This window comes from Danio rerio, chromosome 4 (assembly GCF_052040795.2).
Source record: "Danio rerio strain M-AB ecotype USA chromosome 4, GRCz13ab, whole genome shotgun sequence".
NCBI lineage: Eukaryota > Metazoa > Chordata > Actinopteri > Cypriniformes > Danionidae > Danio > Danio rerio.
Window position 1 is genome coordinate 6,934,468 of NC_141024.2, and position 13,008 is coordinate 6,947,475.

The window sequence follows — 13,008 nt, forward strand, 5'->3', positions numbered from 1 at the left end:
TATTTATCTGTCTATTCATGTATTTTTAAATCTATTCATTTATTTATCTATTTTTGTATTTTTATCTATTTATTTATTTATTATTGATATTTTTATTTAGTTATTTATTTATCTATCTATTTATGTATTTTTTCTATATATTTATTTATCTATGTATTTTTGATCTATTTTTGTTTATCTATTTATGTATTTTTAATCTATTTATGTATTTATTTACTAATTAATTTACTTATTTATTTATCTATCTATATATCTATGTATTTACCTATGTGTTTTTTATCTATCTATTTATTTATATATATATATATATATATATATATATATATATATATATATATATATATATATATATATATATATATATACATACATACATACATACATACATATATATATATATATATATATATATATATATATATATATATATATATATATATATATATATATATATATATATAATTTTTTTTTCATATAAATGAAATAATTAGCATTCAATCCTGAAATAAGAAAAAATTACACATATGAACCGTCAGGGACGTACTGTAAGTTTGCTATTGCTCTTTATAATAATAATAATAATAATAATAATAATAATAATAATAATAATAATAATAATAATAATAATAATAATAATAATAATTATTATTATTATTATTACTATTATTATTATTATTATTTATAAATATGCTGCTATTAATTATATAACTGCAGCATAATTCTATAATATTATTGCTATTAAATATATATTAATAATGAATCCTCTCTTCATACAAGTTCAATTAATCAGTAATATTAAAGGAATGTTTATTAACTTATAAAGAGAGTTTAACAAAGACTTGCGCTTATTTTAGCCATAGTGCAAATGAAACATGTCTTGCTATTAATAAAAGATGGAGCACAGAACTGTTTTTTCTGACAAACTGTTTCGGCCACACTTTATTTTGATGGTACATTTGAGTATTAGTAGACTCTCTGCTTAATATCTGTTGACTGTTTACTGTAAGAAACTTTGCAAGTACATGTTAACTAACACTAACCCCAACCCTAACAGTCTACTTATAATCAAATGAGAATTAGTTGGCATGTAGATGCAATGTAACTTAAATTCAACAAACAGCCCATCAAAATAAAGTGTGACCATTGTTTCAAATGCTCTGAGAGATTAAGAGAACTGGCAGGTTGATACTTTTACATTAAGCTGTTTATTCTGCAGTAAGTTTTTTAGGTCATATTATTCACTGACTATATCAATCTGGTATATTGTTAGACTGTGTATTAAAGCAGGGAAATCATGAGCATTAACAGCATTATCATAATGGACAATATTTTTGTAAATGAATAAATTATTGGTGGGGACATTTCAATAGTTGGTGGATATTGGTGGGAATGGGTCCCCTCCGTCCACGCTAAATCTACACCCCTGACTCCACTAGTACAATACTTAAATCCTGTTTTCAGCATGATTTAAGATGATTCAGGTTAATCATGAAAATCGAATCGCCTGTTCAGTCACGTGATTGGTCCAAATGTGCATAATTAATCAGCGGAAAGCGTGCGAAATCCTAAATATTTCAAATTCACTTTGCATTACTTTGTTTTCTTAGTGCTGTCGAATGATTAATAGACTATAGAGTTTTATTATGCAGATATAAACATGCACAGATTATAGATATCAATGATACTTTTCTCAAATAAATACATGCATGCATTTATTTATACATAATACAAACACCCAGCAAGCTCAGACATATTTAATTTCATATCAAGCTTTTATTTGTATGCAATTAATCTTTTGACAGCACTAATTCATATTATTTTCAGTGGTGTCCAATCCATCAATGTGAACTCTTCAATGTGCGTCTCATATCAGCCACCCTGCTCTCTAGACATTGGCAGCGTCCCTTGAAAAAAGCTGCGACCGGTCGACCACCACTAAAGACTGAGCTAACAGCAGATTAGGCTGAGCCAGTGTGTGCACTCGCTGTGTGTTTCAGGCCGCCAGCATTAAAGCTGTTCTCTGGCTGGAGAGTTAGATCCACTTGAGCTCATCTCCGCCTCCGATCCATTGGGCTGATGGCTGAGCTTGTACAAATGCTCTCTGCGCTTGTAAACAGCCTTAATAAACTCTCAGCCGCGGCTCGGCCTCCATCCTCAATGTACACTTATTTGCACATGTATGGGCTGGAAACAAAAGTGACTCAAACGCTGCAGATCTGAGCGTCCCTTAGTGCTTAATGACAGTCAAACACCTTCAGCCTTCATTAAGAGTTATGAATCCCTGACTGATCGACTGCTGTTTATCTCATTTAAGGTGGTTGTGTAGGTATCTGTTACATCTTCCCAATGATTAGATTTAATAATAATAATAATAATAATAATAATAATAATAAAAATTTAACCATTGTAAAGTTAACATCATCAATATTATTATTTTATTATTATTATTATTATTTAGCCTTTGTAACATTAAATTAAATTATCATCATCATTATTATTATTATTATTATTGTTGTTGTTGTTTTTGTTGTTATTATTATTTTCATCATCATTAATAACAACAACAATAATAATAATAATGATGATGATGATGATGATGATAGTTTTATTTAATGTTACAAAGGCTAAATAATAATAATAATAATAATAATAATAAAATAATAATAATGATGATGTTAACTTTACAATGGTTAAATTATTATTATTATTATTATTATTATTATTATTATTATTATTAATGCAATTTCATTTTACAAAGGCAAAATTATTATTATTATTGCAATAATAATAATAATAATAATAATAATAATTGTTTTACTATTATTAATATTTAATTTTATAAAGAATAATAATAATAATTATTATTATTATTATTATATTAACTATTATTATTTTATTATTGTTGTCATTGAATTTTAAAGACTAAAATATTATTAATAACATTATTATTAGTATTATTATTACCATTATTTTACATTTTTGATTAATATTATTAATGTTATTTAATTGTATAACGGCTAAACTATTATTACCATTATTATTATTATTATTGTTATTATTATTTCCATTATTTTTATTATTATCATTATTGTTAATATTATTATTACCATCATTATTATTATTATTATTATCATTATTGTTGTTATTATTATTATTATTATTAATATTATTATTATTACCATTATTATTATTATTAGTATTAGTATTAGTATTACTATTATTACCATTATTAATATTATTATTATTATTATTACTATTATTATTATCACCATTATTAACATTATTATTTTATTATTATTATTATTATTATTTAATTTTATAAAGGCTAAAATTATTATTATTTTTTTTCTATTATTACTGCTGAATTTTAAAAATAATGCAATAACAAATTTAAAATAAAGAAAAATAAAATAATATAAATTACAATAAAATAAAATATATAATATTTTAGACTGCATTGCAAAATATGAGTGCACCTCATTTTCTACCGCTAACCATATATGAATTATGTAAACTATTTTCAATACACATTCCCATTACAAAATGATCTTCTATTATTAAATGTACTATTTTACATTCAATATCATGCTTTAAGTATATTAAATATAGCTTTACAGGCAAAATCACCCACTGACTATTCATTAATTAATTATCTGTCCTCCAATTTATTGTACATTGATTCATTTATATGTTTTTGTTTTGCTCAAGATGATTAATTAATCAATTATCTGTCCTTCATTGAATAAAGCTCCAAATTATTAGATGCGTGATGACCAATTAATGTTTATTAATTATTGTTATTGGAGTTATTGTTAATTTTAACTCCAGATCAAGTTTAAAAAGCATCAGCCCAATTACCACAGCTTTATCTATCCATACTCTATTCTCTGTCTGACTTACAACAACAAACAAGACCAAAAACACAGATTAATGGGCAACTCATAAGACCGGCCTCTCTTCATCTTAATGATGTTCTTCATCGCCGATCGATATGACCTGAAATGGACCATTAGAGCACAATGATTATATAACAGGCAGCTAAACATTATAATATACTGTACTTAAGCGGCACCGTTACCATGCCAACCTGCCTTTGCCTTGCATGGCGAAACCTTAATGAAGTCCTATTAAGTAGCCTATAATGATAGCGTCCAAACGGATTTGCATATATACTTCAGTGGAAGAGGGAGGAGGACGGAGCAAAAAGCTCAACAATCGCAAGATAAGATGCACGTTTAATCCGAAGCATATCTGTGAAAATAACAACCCCGAGCCTCAAAGACGTAATAACATCAAAATCTGAGCCGGTAAATAAGCGGCGTTTGGTGGCACCTCCATTAAAAAGCTCATTAAGCTCAAGGGGCTCAGGATTCTTGATGTGACTTTCATTTACGACCCTGACTGGACATCCCAAAAACATGTTTAATTACATCTCATTGACTTTGCAATAGTAAATAAAAATATTGCGTATTTATTTTACTATTTATTTATTTATTTATATGCATATATAGGTAACATATCGGGAACATTCACTATTTATTCATCCTTAAATATACAGGATATATGTACATTGTATTTACCTCTTTGTTTGTTTCAAGTCAAGTCGAGGCTTTATTGTCATTCTGGTACTTGTGTGGACATACAGAGGAACGAAATGTGTGTCTTGCTGAACAACGGTGCTATATAAATTAATCCTAAATACAAACACAACACTGGACATAAGAGCTATTTAAAAAACCTATGCATAACTAACATATACTGTAAGATACTTATACACATAAGACAGGCTATACAAGTGCTTTTAAATGAGACTGAAAGATGTTGTGTAGGATACTGTGCAAGGGAGGTATTTAAGGCTGAATACTGTTTGTTTTGCTAATGATTATTGCATCAAAAAATATATATTATCTGTTCATCAAATGTATTTTTTAGCACAAGTTCTGATTAAATAATACTAACAATAAAATACCATGGCTTTATCTCTCTTTACTCTATTGGCTATCTGAGTTTAAAGACACTAATAATAATAATAATAATAATAATAATAATAATAATAAACTTTTTAAAATTTTATTTATTAATATTTAACTTAACATTTATGTATTTGCTTGTTGGCATCAAAATAAATGGAATTATCTATCTTTTAAATTATTTATTTATTTATTTAATTTTAACTTAAGTTCATTGCATTCAAACCATTTCATAATGCAAGAACATCTGGAATAAAATATGAAATAAAAATAAAATAAAATATGCTATTTTACTCAGGATTACAGCACCAAAATAAATTGATTATCTGCTTTTTTTATTTATTTATTATTATATATTTTTTTTACTTAAGTTCATTGAATTATATACCATATTGGAAGGCAGTAATATCTGGATAAAATAAAATAAATTTTTACTCATCTTTACTCATACCGTTTCAGAGGGCAAGACTATCTGGATGAAATAAAATAAAGTAAAATCAAATAAAATAAAGTGAATAATAAATAAAAATGAATAAATTTTACTAATGATTATTGCACCAAAATAAATACAATTATTTGTCTTGAAATTTTTTTTAGCTCAAGTTCATTGCATCTTTCAGATGGCAAGAATATCTAGATAAAATAAAAAATAAAAACAGATTTTTTTGCATCAAAATTATATAATTATCTGAGATAATAAATTTTTTATTTTATTTTTTTTGCTCAAGATTATTATTTCTTTCCATTTTCCCTCTTATCTCATTTCAGAAGGCAAGAAAGTTATGTTTTGCTCATTATTATTGCATCAAAATGACATAATTATAAGCCTTATCTGACCATATATATATATATATATATATATATATATATATATATATATATATATATATATATATATATATATATATATATTTTTTTTTTTTTTTTTTTTTTTTCTCAAGATCACTGTATCTTTCCATTTTCCTTCTTATCCCAGAATGCAAGAATATCTGGACAAAATAAATTAAATAAAATTACTTATGATTATTTTATCAGAATATAGCCATTATCTGGCTTTTCTTACCAAAATGCAATTTTTTTCAGCTCAAAATCATGGCATATTTCCATTTCGCAAGCTCTGATTACGACAGCTTTTCTCTATCCATATAAAAAAAACACTAAAAACCTCATTAAGCTCAGAGGCCTAAAGCGAGACCAGGGGCTCAGGATTCCATGTGACTTTTATTTGCAGCCCTGGCCAGACGCCCGACAGGACATCCCAAAAACAGTGTTTGCTGGACTCAATAATCAACAGGCGGCCTCCGGAAGAAACAGGCCCTGCCTTTAGTTCCTATTGAAAACAAACCATCCCGGCGCTCATCAGCCATTGCGCCCATTCTCCGTTTAATGATACCTGCTCCACTCTAGCATCTGTAGGGAGGATTGAAGTATACATTTCAGCGGAGAAATAAAAAGAGATCGAAATGACAGAAGTCAGACAGTTCAAGCTGACCGGCCACTTCAAACAGAAAGCCCCGCAGAACGAGACAGACACTCCAGGTTAAATTGGCTCTTCTGCGTCTACCCTTAAAATGCGGGCCTCCTTCAAAAGCGCATTTGAATTAGATGAGTTGATGAAATCAAAGACTTGACTGTGTGGGTAAATTTATACAAGCAAGTGCGGCTCACAGCAGTTTACCTGTTATGCGGAGGACTGGCGGCAGATGAAAGCAAAACTGAATGGCAGTCGACTTCCTCTGCCGCTCCGCAGATATTATCATACTGTAAAAGGCTATAATTTGTATTAGCCTGGCATTGTTGGAGGAGCGCAGGTAAATGGGTGTTTGATGCGCTCAGAGCTGACAAACTCTGTAATGTGATGAAAGGCGACACCAGGATGACCACTCGACACCTTTGTCAACATGACCAAAACAAAAATACACAGCTTTAAAGCAGGAGTGTGTTTAGGGTTTTATTAGAGGTCTTTAAAACAACTCAAAAGATAAGTAGAGTCATTATTTTTGATGGATGCCTGATATGTCTTGTTTATTGATATGACATTAAGTTAAAAATGCATTGATGTTGTGAGTTGTTTAGTGTCAGGTGTTAGAAAATGTACAATAAATATGACTATTGTTATAAGAAAATATTTACTAATGCAACATGTTTGTCAGACAAAGACAAACATATAGAGCTTTAAAGGAGGAGTGTTTTAAGGTTTTCATTAGAGGTCTTTAAAACAACTCAAAAGGGAAGCTTACTGGTTCATGATTATCGATATGACAAAACAAACAAACAAAAAGGTATTGATGTTGTGAGTGGTTTAGTGTAAAGTGTTAGAAAATGTAAAATAAAGATGACTATGGTAATACAATATGTATTAATGCAACACGATTGTCAACAAGACAAACACAAAAATATACAGCTTTAAAGAATGTGTTTAGGTTTTTATTAGAGGTCTTTAAAAAACTTGAGATCAATAAAGTATTTTTGATGGATGCCTGATATGTTTTATGATCATCAATATGACAAAAGGTTAAAAATGCATTGATGTTGTGAGTTGTTTAGTGTCAGGTGTTAGAAAATGTACAATAAATATGACTATTATTAGAAGAAAATATTTACTAATGCAACATGTTTGTCAGACAAAGACAAACATATAGAGCTTTAAAGGAGGAGTGTTTTAAGGTTTTCATTAGAGGTCTTTAAAACAACTCAAAAGGGAAGCTTACTATGGTTTATGATTATCGATATGACAAAACAAACAAACAAAACAAGGTATTGATGTTGTGAGTGGTTTAGTGTAAGGTGTTAGAAAATGTAAAATAAAGATGACTATGGTAATACAATATGTATTAATGCAACACGATTGTCAACAAGACAAACACAAAAATATACAGCTTTAAAGAATGTGTTTAGGTTTTTATTAGAGGTCTTTAAAAAACTTGAGATCAATAGAGTAATTTTTGATGGACGCCTGACATGTTTTATGTTCATCAATATGACAAAAGGTTAAAAAAGCATTGATGTTGTGAGTTGTTTAGTGTCAGGTGTTAGAAAATGTACAAAAAATATGACTATTGTTATAAGAAAATATTTATTAATGCAACATGTTTGTCAGACAAACACGGATAAAAATATAGAGCTTTAAAGGAGGAGTGTTTTAAGGTTTTCATTAGAGGTCTTTAAAACAACTCAAAAGGTAAGCTTACTATGGTTTATGATTATCCATATGACAAAACAAACAAACAAAACAAGGTATTGATGTTGTGAGTGGTTTAGTGTAAGGTGTTAGAAAATGTACAATAAATATGACTATTGTTATAAGAAAATATTTATTAATACAACATGTTTGTCAGACAAACACAAAAGTATATAGCTTTAAAAGAGGAGTGTGTTAAGTTTTTTTTATTAGATGAACTTAAAAGATGAGGAGTCATTATTTTGTTGGAAGCCTGATACAGTTTATGTTTATTAATATGACAAAAGTAAGTTAAAAATGTATTGATGTGAGTTGTTTGAAGTCAAAATAAAAATGTGTAAAAATGTCAAATAAAGATGATTATTGTTAAAAGAAAATATTTATTAATGCAACATGTTTGTCAAAAAAACATGTTGCATTAATAAATACATGTTCAAAAACAAAAACTAAAATATAGAGCTGAAAACAGAGTATATTTTAATTTAGAGTATTTTACACAACAAGATACAAGGACAGCTTTGATGCAATATAAGGATGGGTAAGGTATTTATTTATTTGTTGGTTTGTTGCTTTGTTTGTTTGTTTGTTGGTAGTTTAATTGGCTTCATCAATATACCAAAAAAGTTACGAATTTGGAGACGTTAAGAGTAAAGATTTACCTGTGATAAATATGTCAAATAAAAAAAAAACATGCAACATGTTTGTTAATAAGCCATACAAATTAGGGTTGGGCATCTAAGCTATAATGCCGATCCGATACGCATCTCGATACAAAGAATACGATCCGATATATTAGCGATACATTTGTGACATATTGCGATGCAACACGATACGATTCACACCCATATCACGATACGATGCGATATTTCAGCACTAACTAATTAGATCAAGTTTATGAGATGATGTGAAAGAGGATGCTGTGCCATTGAATGAGTTTGATTATTTATAAACCAAGCAAAACCAAGACTTTTTTTTACAAACTGGCTTTTCTCTCAGAGCCAGAGTGTCAGTTTACAGTAGAGGGCCATTTTAGAACATATAGCACATATTATTTAAGTATTTTCAAGATAAACAGAATGTATAAGTGCAATATATATTAAAAAATATGTATATATTTGCACTCTTTCAACATAAAGGTTTACCATTGCACAACAAGAATTGTGATTTAACTTTTCAACTATGAAAACAAGTTTTACAAAGATATATTTTGCCACTGATTATTCAAAACTTAAGGTGGTGAACTAGCAGTGTTATGCTGCTTTGAAACATCACTGTCACTGTAAACAACAGGCTAATAAAAATATAACAAACCAGCAATCTTCTTGCTGTGAGGTGGTCAAACTACCCACTGTGCCACCGTGACACCCAATTATTTTTATCATTATTATTATTCATATTATTATTATTATTATTATTAAATAAAAATTAACAGGAGGAGGTGTTTAAAACCTTCGTTCTCCGTGACACTAGGCTGATTATCTTTGCAGATGAACAATGCAATAACATCCGTTATTGGCGTAGAGCGAGCAGAACTGTTGCGCATGGAAAAAAAAAACTTGCAATGCTTTTCTCACCACTTTTGGAGCTGGTTGAACGTGCGAAAGCCGGGGATGCAGAAACACTGGAAGATGCTTTCACAACAACACCGTGGCGCCGCTTCAAGTGAGATATCAGATTAGTCGTACTGCCCGCGTATTTTACAGATGCGCGGCACATTTTGCAAATTGCATCTGTCCTGTCATGTCGTCCATCCTTAAATCCATAATGTTGCTTGCCATACTTTACATTTAAAACTCAGTGGGGAATAAAATGTTTGTTTTGCTTCTCGCGCTTTCTGAGGGCGCTCCACTAGCTTCATCCGCACACCTGATACACTGAGTTGTAGTGTGTGCACATCCGCAAATCCGTTGCTAAGGCTTACTTTATGTAGGTCGATTAAATTATGCACCAAAAACAGGTTGACAACACTTGTTAATAAATAAAAAATACATTCTATATTAAAAATATAAGCTGTATCTCGGAAAAATCGATGCATCTCGCAAAAACCGATGCATCTCGATTTGCTTCCAAAATTTCATTCATCCTCTGCTGCTCAACCGATGCACTCGCATCGTGCACGCGCATGACCGCGTATCGATACATATCGGTTAATCTTCCCATCCCTAATACAAATACAAAACAGTTACACTCTTAAAAAAAACTTTTTTTAATGCATTAACACAATATGCTTGTCAATGACACAAAAATGAGCTTTTTAGACTCAAAACAACTCAAACAAAAACAATATGACAGGGAATAAACATTGATGATTGTAGCAAAAATCATTTTGGTAGTAGATTGTATGAAAAATGATTGTCGGCAAGACAAAAAGAAACAAAAAACTTGTAAAGCAGTTAAAGCAGTTACAATACATTAGTTCAAAAGAAAACAACAAGAGGGAAAACATTGAGAAATGTCAAACAAATAAGTTTTCTAAAGAGGGGGCGGTGAATAAGACAATGATTTGTCAACATTTAGTTTCTGAATGATTCATTTCAAAATAAAGAGATTGATGATTAGGAAAATGATTAAAAATAAGAGTTTTTGTCAGAACCTTTTTAATTAATAAATAAAAACAATAACAAAAAGTTATTTTCTGCTTAAAAAAAGCATTAGAAAAGTTCTAAGAACTATGTTTTTCTTGAAGAACCATCCTCAGATACCGTGTGTTTGCTGCTTGTTCAAGCTACTTACTTGAAATGAGCTGAACAACACACTCGAAAATGTTTGCTTCTTGTTCAAACTACTTATTTATACTGAGCTGAATCAACAAATCTTGAGTTTTTTCGGGATAAATTAATTGTTTTATGCTCAATAAACTTACATTTCTCATTTAGTTAATTGATTTGTGTTGGGACAACATGAAAGAAATTGGATAGAAACCACTTTTTTTTTTAAAGTGCAATCCTCGAAGATGTTTTTGGGACAGCTTAATTGTTTTGTGTGCAATCAACTTACAGTAAAATTGTAAAAGCCATTGAGGTAACTTGATTGATTTGCATTGGGGCAACATAAAGGGATGGAGACAAGCATTTTTAAAGTGAACAACTTTCAGTTTGATAGTATGTACTTTGGTGTTTTTCTGATCTTTTTTATTTAGGAGTAAAGGATTTGTTTGAATCATCAACCCCTAGTAGAAACCACGGCGATGTACTTTTGGAAGATTTATATGATCATAAAACTGGGCTAAGTTTGTTATGTGCAGCTTAAGATGTAAAGATTTACACAAAACCATTCACATATCTTAAATATTCTCTTAACATTTCTCTCTGAAAAATCCCAAACGTGAGAACAAACAGAAACCAGAGGAAAAATAAAGTGATAAAAAGCAGCAGGAAAGTTGGACACATCTTAGTTATTCTCACATTACAACAGAACCCAAAAACTACACAAGCCACATCCAATCCAGAGGTCTGATCCTATTCAATCAGACAGCAATTACTCCAAAAAAAAAAAAGGCGAGAGAGAAAGAGAATTAATTCAGGAAAATGGCATCCCACCAAAGAATAATAAACTCATTATAAGGAAATTTCTAAGTTAACCGTTCTCCATGCCGCAGCTAATTTAAACCTAATTTTTACTAGCCACTAATTCAGCACGGGGGCGGGCAGAGGAATTACATCTGGAGGTAATTCACTGTATGGAGGCCAGCCAAATACAAATATATATATATATATATATATATATATATGAGAGAAAGAGGGGCAGGGTTTCTGCTGTCTGAAAAACTGCTGAATGTTTTCGTAGTGCTGTCATCACGCAGGTTACAGAGGTGTTACTTGCAAGAGAATCCAGCACGACACTGACATCCCCCAAAAAAGCGACGCAATCAGGGATGATCAGGCTTTGGAGAGATGTCAGCCCTGTTTGGACTAGACGATATTTTACAACATCTCACACTGGATCACACGGCTGAACATCTGTGTCAACACGTGACATAATCTGAAGTTGTTAGAGTGCATCAGACAGCCTGAGAACGCAAGAACAAGAGCCATTCCCAACCGCAGTCCTGAGATGAACGAGAGTTTCTGCAACTATGAGCGGGTTTACGGCCAAAGGTTTGATCTGTATTAAAACCAATGGATTTTTTTATGATGGTCACTTTAAAACTGTCTCAGAAACTTTTTTTTTGATGGTCTTATATGTATCGGGCATATTTTATAGTTTCATCCTTGTCCTAGAGTCTTTAAGTCTTAATCTAAAACTATGGGTTTCCTCTGGGTGCTCCGCTTTCCCCCACAGTCCAAACATATGCAGTATAAGTGAATGGCGTAAACATGATTGGCCTTAGAGTATGAGTGTGAATGTGAGTGTATGGGTGTTTCCCAGTACTGGGTTGCGGCAGGATGAGTATCCGCTGCATAAAACACATGCTGGAATAGTTGATGGTTCATCCCGCCGTGGCGACCACTGATAAACAATACACTAAACTGAAGGAAAATGAATGAATAATTAACCCCATAAGAAATATTTCGTTTGATCGGCTACAGAACAAACCACAGTTGTCCAATGATTAGCCTAATCCAGGGGTTTTCGAACTTTTTAGCCCATGACCCCCAAAATAACAGTATCAGTGACTCGCGACCCCCAATATATTCTGAGGTGGTTATTATTCCGTTTCCTTTCGGCTTAGACCCTTTAGTAATCCAAGATCGCCACAGCGGAATGAACCGCCAACTTATTCAGCATATGTTTTACGCACCGAATGCCCTTCCAGCTGCAACCCATCACTGGGAAACACCCATACACTCTCAGTCACACACGTACACTATGGACATTTTGGACCTATGGACTTATGGACCTATGGACACTATGGAC

General features: G+C 30.7%; 1 protein-coding gene and 1 long non-coding RNA gene across 3 annotated transcripts in view; both read right to left on the reverse strand.

The window, feature by feature from the left end:
• foxp2 (forkhead box P2) overlaps positions 1-13,008 on the reverse strand; it is a 149,877-nt gene that overhangs the window by 88,955 nt on the left and 47,914 nt on the right.
• On the reverse strand, positions 5,880-8,164 carry LOC148679915 (uncharacterized). Its single transcript, XR_015942104.1, has 2 exons — positions 7,575-8,164; positions 5,880-7,102 (listed from the first exon to the last, which is right to left on the reverse strand). It is a non-coding gene; the product is annotated as an uncharacterized LOC148679915 (long non-coding RNA).